Source organism: Dipodomys spectabilis, unplaced genomic scaffold (genome assembly GCF_019054845.1).
Source record: "Dipodomys spectabilis isolate Male_0828 unplaced genomic scaffold, ASM1905484v1 ptg000742l, whole genome shotgun sequence".
NCBI classification, from domain to species: domain Eukaryota; kingdom Metazoa; phylum Chordata; class Mammalia; order Rodentia; family Heteromyidae; genus Dipodomys; species Dipodomys spectabilis.
In genome coordinates, this window is record NW_024871419.1 from 13,857 (window position 1) to 25,320 (window position 11,464).

Consider the following 11,464-nt stretch of genomic DNA (forward strand, 5'->3'; position numbering starts at 1 on the left):
GAGTACCCAGATGTTAGGGACCTCCAGGTCAGTGAACCCGGATGTGGGCTGGGTACTCGGATGTTAGGGTCCTCCAGGTCCATGAACCTGGATGTGGGGTGAGTACCCAGATGTTAGGGACCTCCAGGTCCATGAACCTGGATGTGGGGTGAGTACCCAGATGTTAGGGACCTCCAGGTCTGTGAACCCGTATGTGGGGTGGGTACCCGGATGTTAGGGATCTCCAGGTCCGGGAACCCAGATGTGGAGGCGAGTACCAGGATGTCACTTAACTCCAGGTCCACTGGCAGGCGCCAGGACCCGGATGTGAGCGGTTTGGACCCGGATGTGAGGGTTGGGACCCAGATGTGAGGGGTTGAGACCCAGATGTGAGAGGTGGAACCCGGATGTGGCGGAGCGGGCACTCCACACCTTGGCTCCAGCTGCGCTTTGGCCGTTGGGGTCCTTTCCTAGACTCGGAGGCAATAAAGCAGCCATGCTGCTTCTGGATGGAATTCTTCCTCACTTCCGCCCCCCAGCGCAGGCCAAGCCCTCCTGAGTCCCTCACTTCTTCCCCAGCCCAGGCCATGCCCTCCTGAGCTCTAGCCACGCCCTACTGAGCACAGGCCACGCCCCCTGGGGACAGGCCACGCTCCCTGACAGTCCTGACTCTTATTGCAGCCCTCCATGTAGTTCTCGAGGTTTCCCTCCTCCCCTTCCTCCTGCCTCTGCCAGGCCTGGCAATTTCTTGGCGCCCAGCCCAGCAACTCCGGGCTTTTCCCTTCCTTCCCTGCCTACCCCTTCAGCACCACATCCTGTTCCTTTCCAAGGAACAAGGGGACTTTTATTTTGGAGGGGGTTTGTGGAGTTCTGGCTGCTGGAGTGATGTGGACATTTGAGCCCTGCGAGCTTCCTGGCTGGCAGGGACAGCAACAGGCCCAGACGCTGATGGCAGAGAACTGTGGATGTGAGTTCGTCCTCTGGGGAACACGGGGAGAGGTGTGGGGACCCGGGTTTGGGGGGCTTCGATTGCTTTTTGGAGCCCCCCCCCCGATGTCCCACCATGCCCCGGGGTGGGGGCTTCAGGGCCCCGCCACAAGCCTGGAAAGACGAGGTGAGGGGCTGATGTACTGGTGGGGGCAACAGCAGCCTGGCCCTGGGGTGGCCGGATGTTCCTCAGCTCTTCCCCACTTCCTGCTTCCGGCCTTCTCCTCCAGGAAACGGGGAGCATCATGGGAAGGATCCGATCCTGGGCGCCATGTTGGTCAGGAGAGGGCCTGGAGGGAGGGGGAGTCCTCCCATCCCTCCTCCCATCCACCCATCCATCCATCCACCCATCCCTCCACCCATCCATCCATCCACCCATCCACCTATTCATCCACCCATCCATCTATCCACCCATCCACCTATCCATCCATCCATCCATCCATACACCCACAAATCCATCCATCCATCCATCCATCCATCCACCCACCCACCCATCCATCCATCCATCCACTGTGCATGCATCCATCCAGCCATCCATCCATCCACCCATTCCCCTATTCATCCATCCATCCACCCACCCATCCATCCATCCATCCATCCATCCACCCACCCACCCATCCATCCATCCACCCATCCACCCATCCACCCATCCACTCATCCATCCAACCATCCATCCATCCACCCATCCATTCACCCATCCATCTATCCATCCACCCATCCACCTATCCATCCATCCATCCATCCACCCATCCATCCACCCATCCTCTCTCTCCTCCTCAGGTCGCACAGCAGCTGCACAGCCCCACCCCTTGTCTTCCTTCTTCTCCTCCTCCTCCTCCCCCCTGGCCCCTGCGCAGGCCCTGCCCCCTCGCGCCCCAACTTCCTGCTGCTCTTGGCCGACGACCTGGGCCTGGGCGACCTGGGCAGCTTCGGGAACCGCAGCCTGCGGTGAGCAGAGGGGGAGATCCGGATGTAGGGCCTTAGTTACCCGGATGTGGGAGCTCAGATCCCTGGATGTTCCACCAGGAGAACTGTATAGACATCTAGTGGACCCCAGGTCCCCGGATGTTGGATGTTAGGTCCCCGGATGTTGGAGTTCAATTCCCAGGATGTTAGATCTCAGTTCCCTGGATGTTGAAGATCAGGTCCCCGGATGTTGGATATCAGATCCCTGGATGTGGGATGTTAGTGCCCGGGATGTTAGTGCCCCGGATGTTGGAGATCAGGTCCTCAGATGTTAAATCTTAGTATACCCCAGATGTGGGAAATCAGGTTCCCGGATGTTAGATGTTAGTACCCCAGATGTTAGAGATCAGGCCCCCGGATGTTGGATATCAGATCCCTGGATGTTGGATCTTAGTGTCCCAGATGTTGGAGACCAGGTACCCGGATGTTTGAGCTCAGGTCCCAGAGGTTGGATCTTAGTTGCCCGGATGTAGGCCCTCAGGTCCCCAGATGTTGGGCCTTAGATCCCCGGATGTAGTAGCCCAGTCCACAGATATAGATCTTAGTACCCTGGATGTGGGATCTCAGGGCCCCAGATGTTGGATCTTAGATCCCCGGATGTTGGACCTCAGGTCCCCAGAGGATGGATCTTAGTATCCCAGATGTGGGATCTCAGGTCCCCGGATGTTGGATCTTAGATCCCCGGATGTGGGATCTCAGGGCCCCGGATGTTGGAGTTCAGCTCCTGGGATGTTGGGCATTAGATCCCCAGATGTTAGACCCCAGGTCCCCGTATGTTCTTGGCTGTGACTCAGTTTCCCTCTCCCCCCACAGCACCCCGCACCTGGACGGCCTGGCCCGGGACGGCGTGCGGCTGACCCAGCACCTGGCGGCAGCGTCTGTCTGCAGCCCGAGCCGTGCGGCCTTCCTGACGGGACGCTACCCTGTGCGCCTGGGTTGGTATGGGGGGGTGGGACATCTGGGGAACGGAGGGAGCGGTGGGGGGGGAGGTGGGGGCAGGACATTCGGGGATCTGAGAGCCAACATCTGGCATACTAAGATCCAACATCCGTGGACCTGATATTCAACATCTGGGGATCTGAGACCCAACATCCGGGGATCTAAAGCCCAACATCCGGGGAACTGAGCACCAACATCCGGGGCACTGAGCTCTAACATCCAGGGACTTCATCTCTGACATCCGGGTTACTAAGATCCAACATCCGGGGATCTGAGCACAAACATCCGGGGCACTGAACTCTAATATCCGGGAACCTTATCTCTAACATCCATTGTACTAAGATCCAACATCCGGGGATCTGAGGCCTAACATTCTGGGAACTGAACTCCAAGATCCGAGGACCTGACATCCACCATCCGGGGTACTAAGATCCAACATCCGGGAACCTGAGCCCCAACATCCGGGGAACAGAGCTCCAACATCTGGGGATCTGAGGGCCAACATACCCGAATCTAAGCTCCAATATCCGGGGTTGTAAGACCCAACATCCAGGGAACTGAGCTACAACATCCGGGTAACTGAAGTCCAACATCTGGGGTCCTGATATCCACCATACAGGGCACTGAACTCCATCATCCGGGGATCTGAGGGCCAACATCCGGGATACTAACATCAAACATCCGGGGACCTGAGGTCCAACATCCAGGGAACTGAGGCTCAACATCTAGGGCACTGAGGTCCACTAGAGGGAGGGGAGGACTACTCTGAGGATCTCAGGTTCAAATTCCTGAGACTCTGGGACTTCCCCCCTGAAACGCCAGGAAACCGGAAGTGATGCCATATTGGTTTCCCCCAGGGCTCCCAGGGCTGGGGTCCTTTCCACCCCGGGTGGGCAGGTCCCAGGCTATCCCAGACACAGCAGGCCTTCCCCCTGAAGGTGTTAGATGCCCCCTCCTGACCCGGGACGCCATCATCACTGACCTAGGGTCCTTCTCCTCTCTCTTGAAAGGCATGGTGACCACCAAAGGGGCGCGCGTGCTGCAGTGGGCAGCCGTGTCTGGCGGGCTGCCCACCTCCGAGATCACCTTCGCCAAGATCCTGCAGGAGCAGGGATACGCCACCGGCCTCATAGGTAAGAGAGAAGTCATCCACCCACCCATCCATCCATCCACCCATCCCCCATCCATCCACCCATCCATCTATCCATCCACCCATCCATCCATTCATCCATCCATCCATCCATCCATCCACCCATCCATCCATCCACCCATCCCCCATCCATCCACCCATCCATCTATCCATCCACCCATCCATCCATTCATCCATCCATCCATCCATCCACCCATCCACCCATCCATCCATCCATCCACCCGTCCACCCATCCATCCATCCATCCACTCATCCACCCACCCATCCATCCATCCACCTATTCATCCATTCATCCATCCATCCACCCACCCATCCATCCATCCACCTCCATCCATTCATCCATTCACCCACCCATCCATCCACCCATCCATCCATCCATCCACCCACCCATCATCCATCCATCCATCCACCCATCCACCCATCCATCCATCCACTGTGCATCCATCCATCCAGCCATCCATCCATCCACCCATTCCCCTATTCATCCATCCATCCATCCACCCACCCATCCATCCATCCATCCATCCACCCATCCATCCATCCATCCATCCATCCACCCACCCAACCATCCACCCACCCATCCATCCACCCATCCATCCACCCATCCATGTACCCATCCACCCATCCATTCACTCATCCATCCGTCTCTTCCCCTCCAGGCAAATGGCACCTGGGCCTCAACTGTGAGTCCCCCACTGACCACTGCCACCACCCCCTGAACCACGGGTTTGACTCCTTCTTCGGGGTCCCCTTCACCCTGATGGGGGACTGCTTGCAAGCGGAGCCCTCGGAGAAGCGAGCGCGTCTGCAAGGGCCCCTGGACCTGGGGGCGCAGCTGCTGCTGCTTTCCCTGCTCTGCCTGGACTCTGGGAAGCTCACGGGCCTGCTGGGCCTGCGCTGGGTGCCCTGGGTGCTGGGCCCTGTATGTGGGGCCTTGCTCCTGGCCTGCACCTCCCGCCTCCTGGGTGTCTTCATCGTCCATGCCGACTGCTTCCTGATAAGGGATCACCAGGTCGTCCAGCAGCCTCTGAGGTTTGAGGCCAGCGTGGGGCTCTTCTTGCAGGAGGCTGAGGCCTTCATCCACAGGTCAGCCTGGGGTCGGGGAGGGGGACAGATGCCATCTACTAGATCTCTATAGTCAACTGGTAGACCTTAGATCCCCGGATGTACATCCAGTAGATCTCTATAGTCAACTATCAACCTCAAATCCCCAAATGTTCCACTAGGAGATCTCTATAGGCATCTGGTAAACCTCAGATCCCCGGATGTACATCCAGTAGATCTCTATAGTCAACTGGTCAATCTCAAATCCCCAGATGTTCCATCAGTAGATCTCTATAGACATCTGGTAGACCTCAGATCCCCAGATGTACATCTACTAGATCTCTATAGTCAACTGGTAGACCTCAGGTGCCCAGATGTATATCCAGTAGATCTCTATAGTCAACTGTCAACCTCAAATCCTCTGGTAGACCTCAAATTCCTGAATGTTACATCTAGTACATCTCTATAGACATCTGGTAGACCTCAGGTTCCCGGATGTTCCATCAGTAGATCTGCAGAGATATCTGGTAGACCTCAGATCCCCAGATGTATATCCAGTAGATCTCTATAGACATCTGGTAGACCTCAGGTCCCCGGATGTTCCATCTAGTAGATCTGTAGAGACATCTGGTAGACCTCGATTATTGGTAGTATTGATCAGATCATGATCGATTATTGGTAATAACTGATCAGATGATGTTCGATTATTGGTAATAACTGATCAGCTCATGTTCAATTATTGGTATTATCAATCAGATGATGTTCGATTATTGGTATTATCGATCACATCACAATCGAATATTGGTATTATTGATCAGATCCTGTTCGATTATTAGTAATATCTGATCAGCTCATGTTCTATTATTGGTCATATCGATCAGATGTTTGATTATTGGTAATAACTGATCAGATCTGTTGGATTATTGGTAATAACTGATCGGATCACGATCGATTATTGGTATTTTTGATCAGATCACTATTGATTATTGGTATTATCGATCAGATCAGGATCGATTATTGGTAATATCTGATCAGATCAGGGTCAATTATCGATCATCTGATCGATTATTGGCAATACCTGATCAGGTCGGTTATTGGTGAGGTTATTGATGATGGGGGCGGGGTCTGACATGGGTCCGCAGGCACCAGGCCCGCCCCTTCCTCCTTCTCGTCTCCTTCCTCCACGTCCACGTCCCGCTGGTCACCTCACCTGCCTTCCGGGGCCGCAGCGCACACGGCGCTCACGGCGACAACGTGGAGGAGCTCGACTGGATGGTGGGTGAGTGCGGGGTGGCAGGAACTGAGGCACGGTGCTTGGAATGGGGGAAACTGAGGCACGGGGGTGGGGTGAGTGGGTTGGGGGAAACTGAGGCATGGGAACGGGGTCAATGGATTGGGGTAAACTGAGGCACGGTGCACTTGGGTAAACTGAGGCACGGTGCATTTGTGTAAACTGAGGCACGGGGACAGGGTCAGTGTGTTGGGGATAAACTGAGGCATGGGGTTTGGGTAAACTGAGGCACGGTGCATTTGGGTAAACTGAGGTACGGTGGATGTGGGTAAACTGAGGCCCGCATATAGGGGTAAACTGAGGGACGGTGTATTTGGGTAAACTGAGTCACTGGGCATGTTTGGCAAACTGAGGCATGGTGCATGTTGGGTAAACTGAGTCACTAGGCATGTTGGGTAAACTGAGGCATGGTGCATGTTGGGTAAACTGAGGCACGGGGACGAGGTGAGTGGGTTGAGTAAACTGAGGCACTGGGATGGGTGTAAACTGAGGCACGGTGCATTTGGGTAAATTTAGGCACGGTGCACTTGGGTAAACTGAGGCCCAAATATAGGGGTAATCTGAGGCACCGTGAATGTTTAGGGAAAACTGAGGCACGGTGCACTTGGGTAAACTGAGGCAAAGTGCATTTGGGTAAACTGAGGCACAGTGCATGTCGGGGGTAAACTGAGGCACGGTGCATTTGGGTAAACTGAGGCCCGGTGCCTGTTTGGTAAACTGAGTCACTGGGCATTGGGGATAAACTGAAGCACGATGGAAATTTGTAAACTGAGTCACAATGCATGTTGGGTAAACTGAGGCACGGTGCATGTTTGGGGCAAACCGAGGCACGGTGGATGCTGGGGGTAAACTGAGGCACGGACCCATTCCCCCCCCGCAGGGCGACTGCTTTCAGCGCTGGACGGTGCGGGGCTGGGGCGCCGTACCCTCGTCTACTTCACGTCGGACCACAGTGCCTCGCTGGAGGCCCCGGCTGGGGTGCCCGCCTCGGGGGTTCCAACGGCATTCACCGAGGCGAGGGGAAAACTGAGGCAGGGTGGGCGGGGCCTCCCAAGCGGCCCGACCCCGCCCCTTGACCTTTGCCCTTCGCCCTCCCTTGCAGGTGGCAAAGGCATGGGCGGCTGGGAGGGCGGCATCCGGGTCCCTGGGCTGGTGCGCAGGCCCGGGACACTGCCCGCAGGGCGCCTGATGCCTGAGCCCACCAGCCTCATGGACCTGTTCCCCACCGTGGTGCGCCTGGCCGGGGGCTGGGTTCCGGCAGACAGGTAGGAGTTCGCCGGCCTGCGTCCCCACGGGGTGGAGGAGAAGGGGGGTCATCCGGGGCCTCGGGGATCCCGAGCGGGGGAGGCTGAGGCCTGCACATCCGGGTCTCTGGTTGCTCAGAAGCCTGCACATCCGGGTCTCTGAGGGCTCAGACCTGCACATCCGGGTCTCTGGGGGCGCAGGAGCCTTTACATCCGGGTAACTAAGGGCTCAGGCCTGCAAATCTGGGCCTCTGAGCACTCAGAATCCTAGACATCTGGGTCTCTGAGGACTCAGGCCTTCATATCCGGGTCTCTAAGGCATCAGGGCTGCACATCCAGGTCTCTGAGTACCTAGGCCCAGGTCTCAGGCCTGGACATCCGGGTCTCTGAGGGCTCAGGCCTGCACATCTGGGTCTCTGAGGGCTCAGAAGCCTGCACATCTGGGTCTCTGGGATCTCAGGCCTGCACATCCGGGTCTCTGGGGGCTCAGAAACCTGGACATCCGGGTCTCTGGGATTTCTGGCCTGCACACCTGGGCCTCTGAGCGCTCAGAAGCCTGCACATCTGGGTCTCTGAGTGTTCAGGAGCCTGGACATATGGGTCTTGAAGGCCTCAGAAGCCTGCACATCCAGGTCTCTGAGGGCTCAGAAGCCTGCACATCCGGGTCTCTAAAAGCTCAAGCCTTGACATCCAGGTCTCTGGGATCTCTGGCATGCACATCCGGGTCTCTGGGGGCTCTGGCCTGCACATCTGGGTCTCTGAGTGCTCAGAAGCCTGCACATCCAGGTCCCGCAGGGAGGTGGAAGGCCAGGACCTGATGCCCGCGCTGCTGGGGACGGCGCTGGCCGCAGGCCACGACTTCCTGCTGCACTACTGCGAGGCCCGGCTGCACGCCGTGCGCTGGTTCGACCACCCAAGTGAGTGCCTTGACCTCCGCTGGGCCCCGGGGCGGGGGAGGGAGCTGCATGCATGCGTGCAGGGACCCGGATGCAAGGCCTGGGGGTGGGAGACCTGGATGTGGGAATCCCCGGATGTGGGAATCCTGGGATGTGAGGACCTGGATGGAAGGCATGAGATGGGAATCCCCGGATGTAAGGTTCCGGATGTGAAGTCCCCGATGGGAATTCCCGGATGTGAGGTACTGGATGAGAATCCCTGGATGTGAGGCCCCGGATGTGGGAATCCTGGGATGTGAGGACCTGGATGGAAGATATGAGATGGGAATCCCCGGATGTGAGGCCCCGGATGTGAGGTCCCAAATGGGAATCCCTGGATGTGAGGTCCCAGATGAGAATCCCCGGATGTGAGGCCATGGATGTGAGTCCCCGGATGTGAGGTCCCACATGTGAATGCACGGATGTGGGGCCCCGGATGTGAATCCCCAGATGTGAAGCCCCAGATGTGAATCCCCGGATGTGAAGCCCCGGATGTAAGGTTCTGGATGTGAGGTCCCGGATGTGAATTCCCAGAAGTGAGGTCCGAGATGGGAATCCCCGGATGTGAATACCCAGATGTGAAGTCCTGGATGGGAATCCCCGGATGTAAGGTCTTGCATGTGAATGCCCAGATGTGAATCCCTGGATGTGATGTTCTGAATGTGAATTCCCGGATGGGAATCCCCGGATGTGAGGCCCTGGATGTTACTCCTTTCTCCTCCCACCCCCCGCAGGCCGCACGGTGTGGAAGCTGCACTTCGCCACTCCACGCTTCGACTCGCCGTGCTCGGGCGCCTGCCTCGGTTTCCCTGCCTGTGCCTGCTCGGGGCGGCGAATGACCCGCCACCTGCGGCCACTGCTCTTTGACCTGACGGCGGACCCGGGGGAGACTCGCCCGCTGCAGGGCCCGATGGCGACGCGCAGGTGCGTGGAGGCCGCGGTGGCCCGGATGCTGTGCATGCGCCGCCCCCTCGTGGCCCCGCCCCTCGCCCCTGCACACAACACCTGGAGCCCGTGCCTGCAGCCCTGCTGCGCGCCCAGACAGCTCTGTGCCTGCGACCACCTGATCCCCGACCTCTGACCCCGACCCGACCCCCAACCCCCAACTTCCCTGGGGCTATGGCAGATCCTGGCCTGCGCCTCTCACATCCGGGGACTCACATCCGGGTATTAAACATCCGGGTATACTCAAATACAGAGATTCCCACATCCGGAGATTCCCACATACAGACTCTCACATCCAGGGATTCCTACATCCGGGAATTCCTACATCCGGGGATTCTCACATCCAGGGATTCCTACATCCGGGGATTCTCACATCTGGGGATTCTCACTTCTGGTGACACATCCTGGGATTCCCGGGGATGTATTTACACATCCGGGGAATCCCACATCCGGGGACTTTTACACCCGGGGATTCTCACAACCAGAGACTCTCACATCCGGGGACTTTTACATCCGGGGATTCTCATATCCAGAGATTCTCACATCCGGGGATTCCTACATACAGACTCTCACATCCAGAGATTCGCACATCCGGGGATTCTCACATCCAGAAATTCTCACATCCAGAGATTCCCACATCCGGGGATTCTCATATCCAGGGATTCCCACATCCGGGGATTCTCAGACCAGGGAATTCCCACATCTGGGGAAATCTCACATCCAGAGACTCTCACATCCGGGGATTCCCACATCTGGGGATTCTCGCATCCAGGGATTCTCACATCTGGGGATTCCCACAGCCGGGGATTCTCACATCCGGGGATTCCCACATCTAGAGATTCCTACATCCAGGGATTGTCACATCCAGGGACTTTTACATCCAGAGACTCTCACATGCGGGGATTCTCACATCTGGGGAACTCTTACATCTGGGGATTTTCACATTCAGAGAGTCTCACATCTGGGGATTCTCAGACCCAGGGATTCCCACATCCGGGGACTCTCACATCCTGAGCCTCTCATCCTGGACCTCCACCTTGGGCCTCCCATCCGGGGCCTTTCCCCAGCCTCCCATCCGGGGCCCTCTCACATCCGGGCCTATGTCCTCTAACTTCTCACACAATAAAACCTCGTGAGCACCGCACCGCACAGCAGGGTCAGGGGTCACCGGGGTCAGAAGCCGGGCACTGGTCCTGCCTTCCATTTCAGGTCATTTCCGGTTGATGCTAGGATACAGGACTGGTCCCGCCTTCCATTTCAGGCCACTTCTGGTCGTTGCTAGGGTATAGGACTAGTCCCACCTTCCATTTCAGGTCATTTCCGGTCATTGCTAGGGTATAGGACTACTCCCACCTTCCATTTCAGGTCATTTCCGGTCATTGCTAAGGTATAGGACTAGTCCCACTTTCCATTTCAGGCCACTTCTGGTCATTGCTAGGGTATAGGACTGGTCCCGCCTTCCATTTCAGACCATTTCCGGTCATTGCTAGAATACAGGGCTGGTCCCACCTTCCATTTCAGGTCATTTCTGGTGGTTGCTAGGGTATTGGACTATTCCCGCCTTCCATTTCAGACCATTTCCGGTGGGTTGCTAGGATACAGGCTTGGTCTCGCCCTCCTCCAGGACATCCCACCACCTAGATTCACACCTGATTGGCCTATTCCATGAAAGCCCCGCCCTCACTTTCCTAATTCACTTGTCATTGCTCCAGCTGTAAGACACGCCCTTTAGCCCCCCCACAAATCCAACTCGCTGCTGATTGGACCTCACACGACAGTCCTGCCCCTAACTACCTGAACTCGGATTCAGATTGGCCCAGCGGGATTGAAGACGTGGGGTACCCGGATGTTGTACCACTCTAAGGGGGGGCAGTGGTTGGGTGGATGGATGGGTGGATGACCAGGCCTGCGACCTCTTCCCCTTCTGTGCCTGTCCCAGGGGACCCCAATGACCTCTCCAGGGATTGACCCAGATGGGCCAATA

General features: G+C 57.1%; 1 pseudogene; it reads left to right on the forward strand.

Annotated features, from left to right (window-relative positions):
- Nucleotides 1-864: 864 nt before the first annotated feature.
- LOC122102097 lies at nucleotides 865-9,616 on the forward strand (annotated as a pseudogene).
- The last annotated feature ends 1,848 nt before the right edge of the window (nucleotides 9,617-11,464 follow it).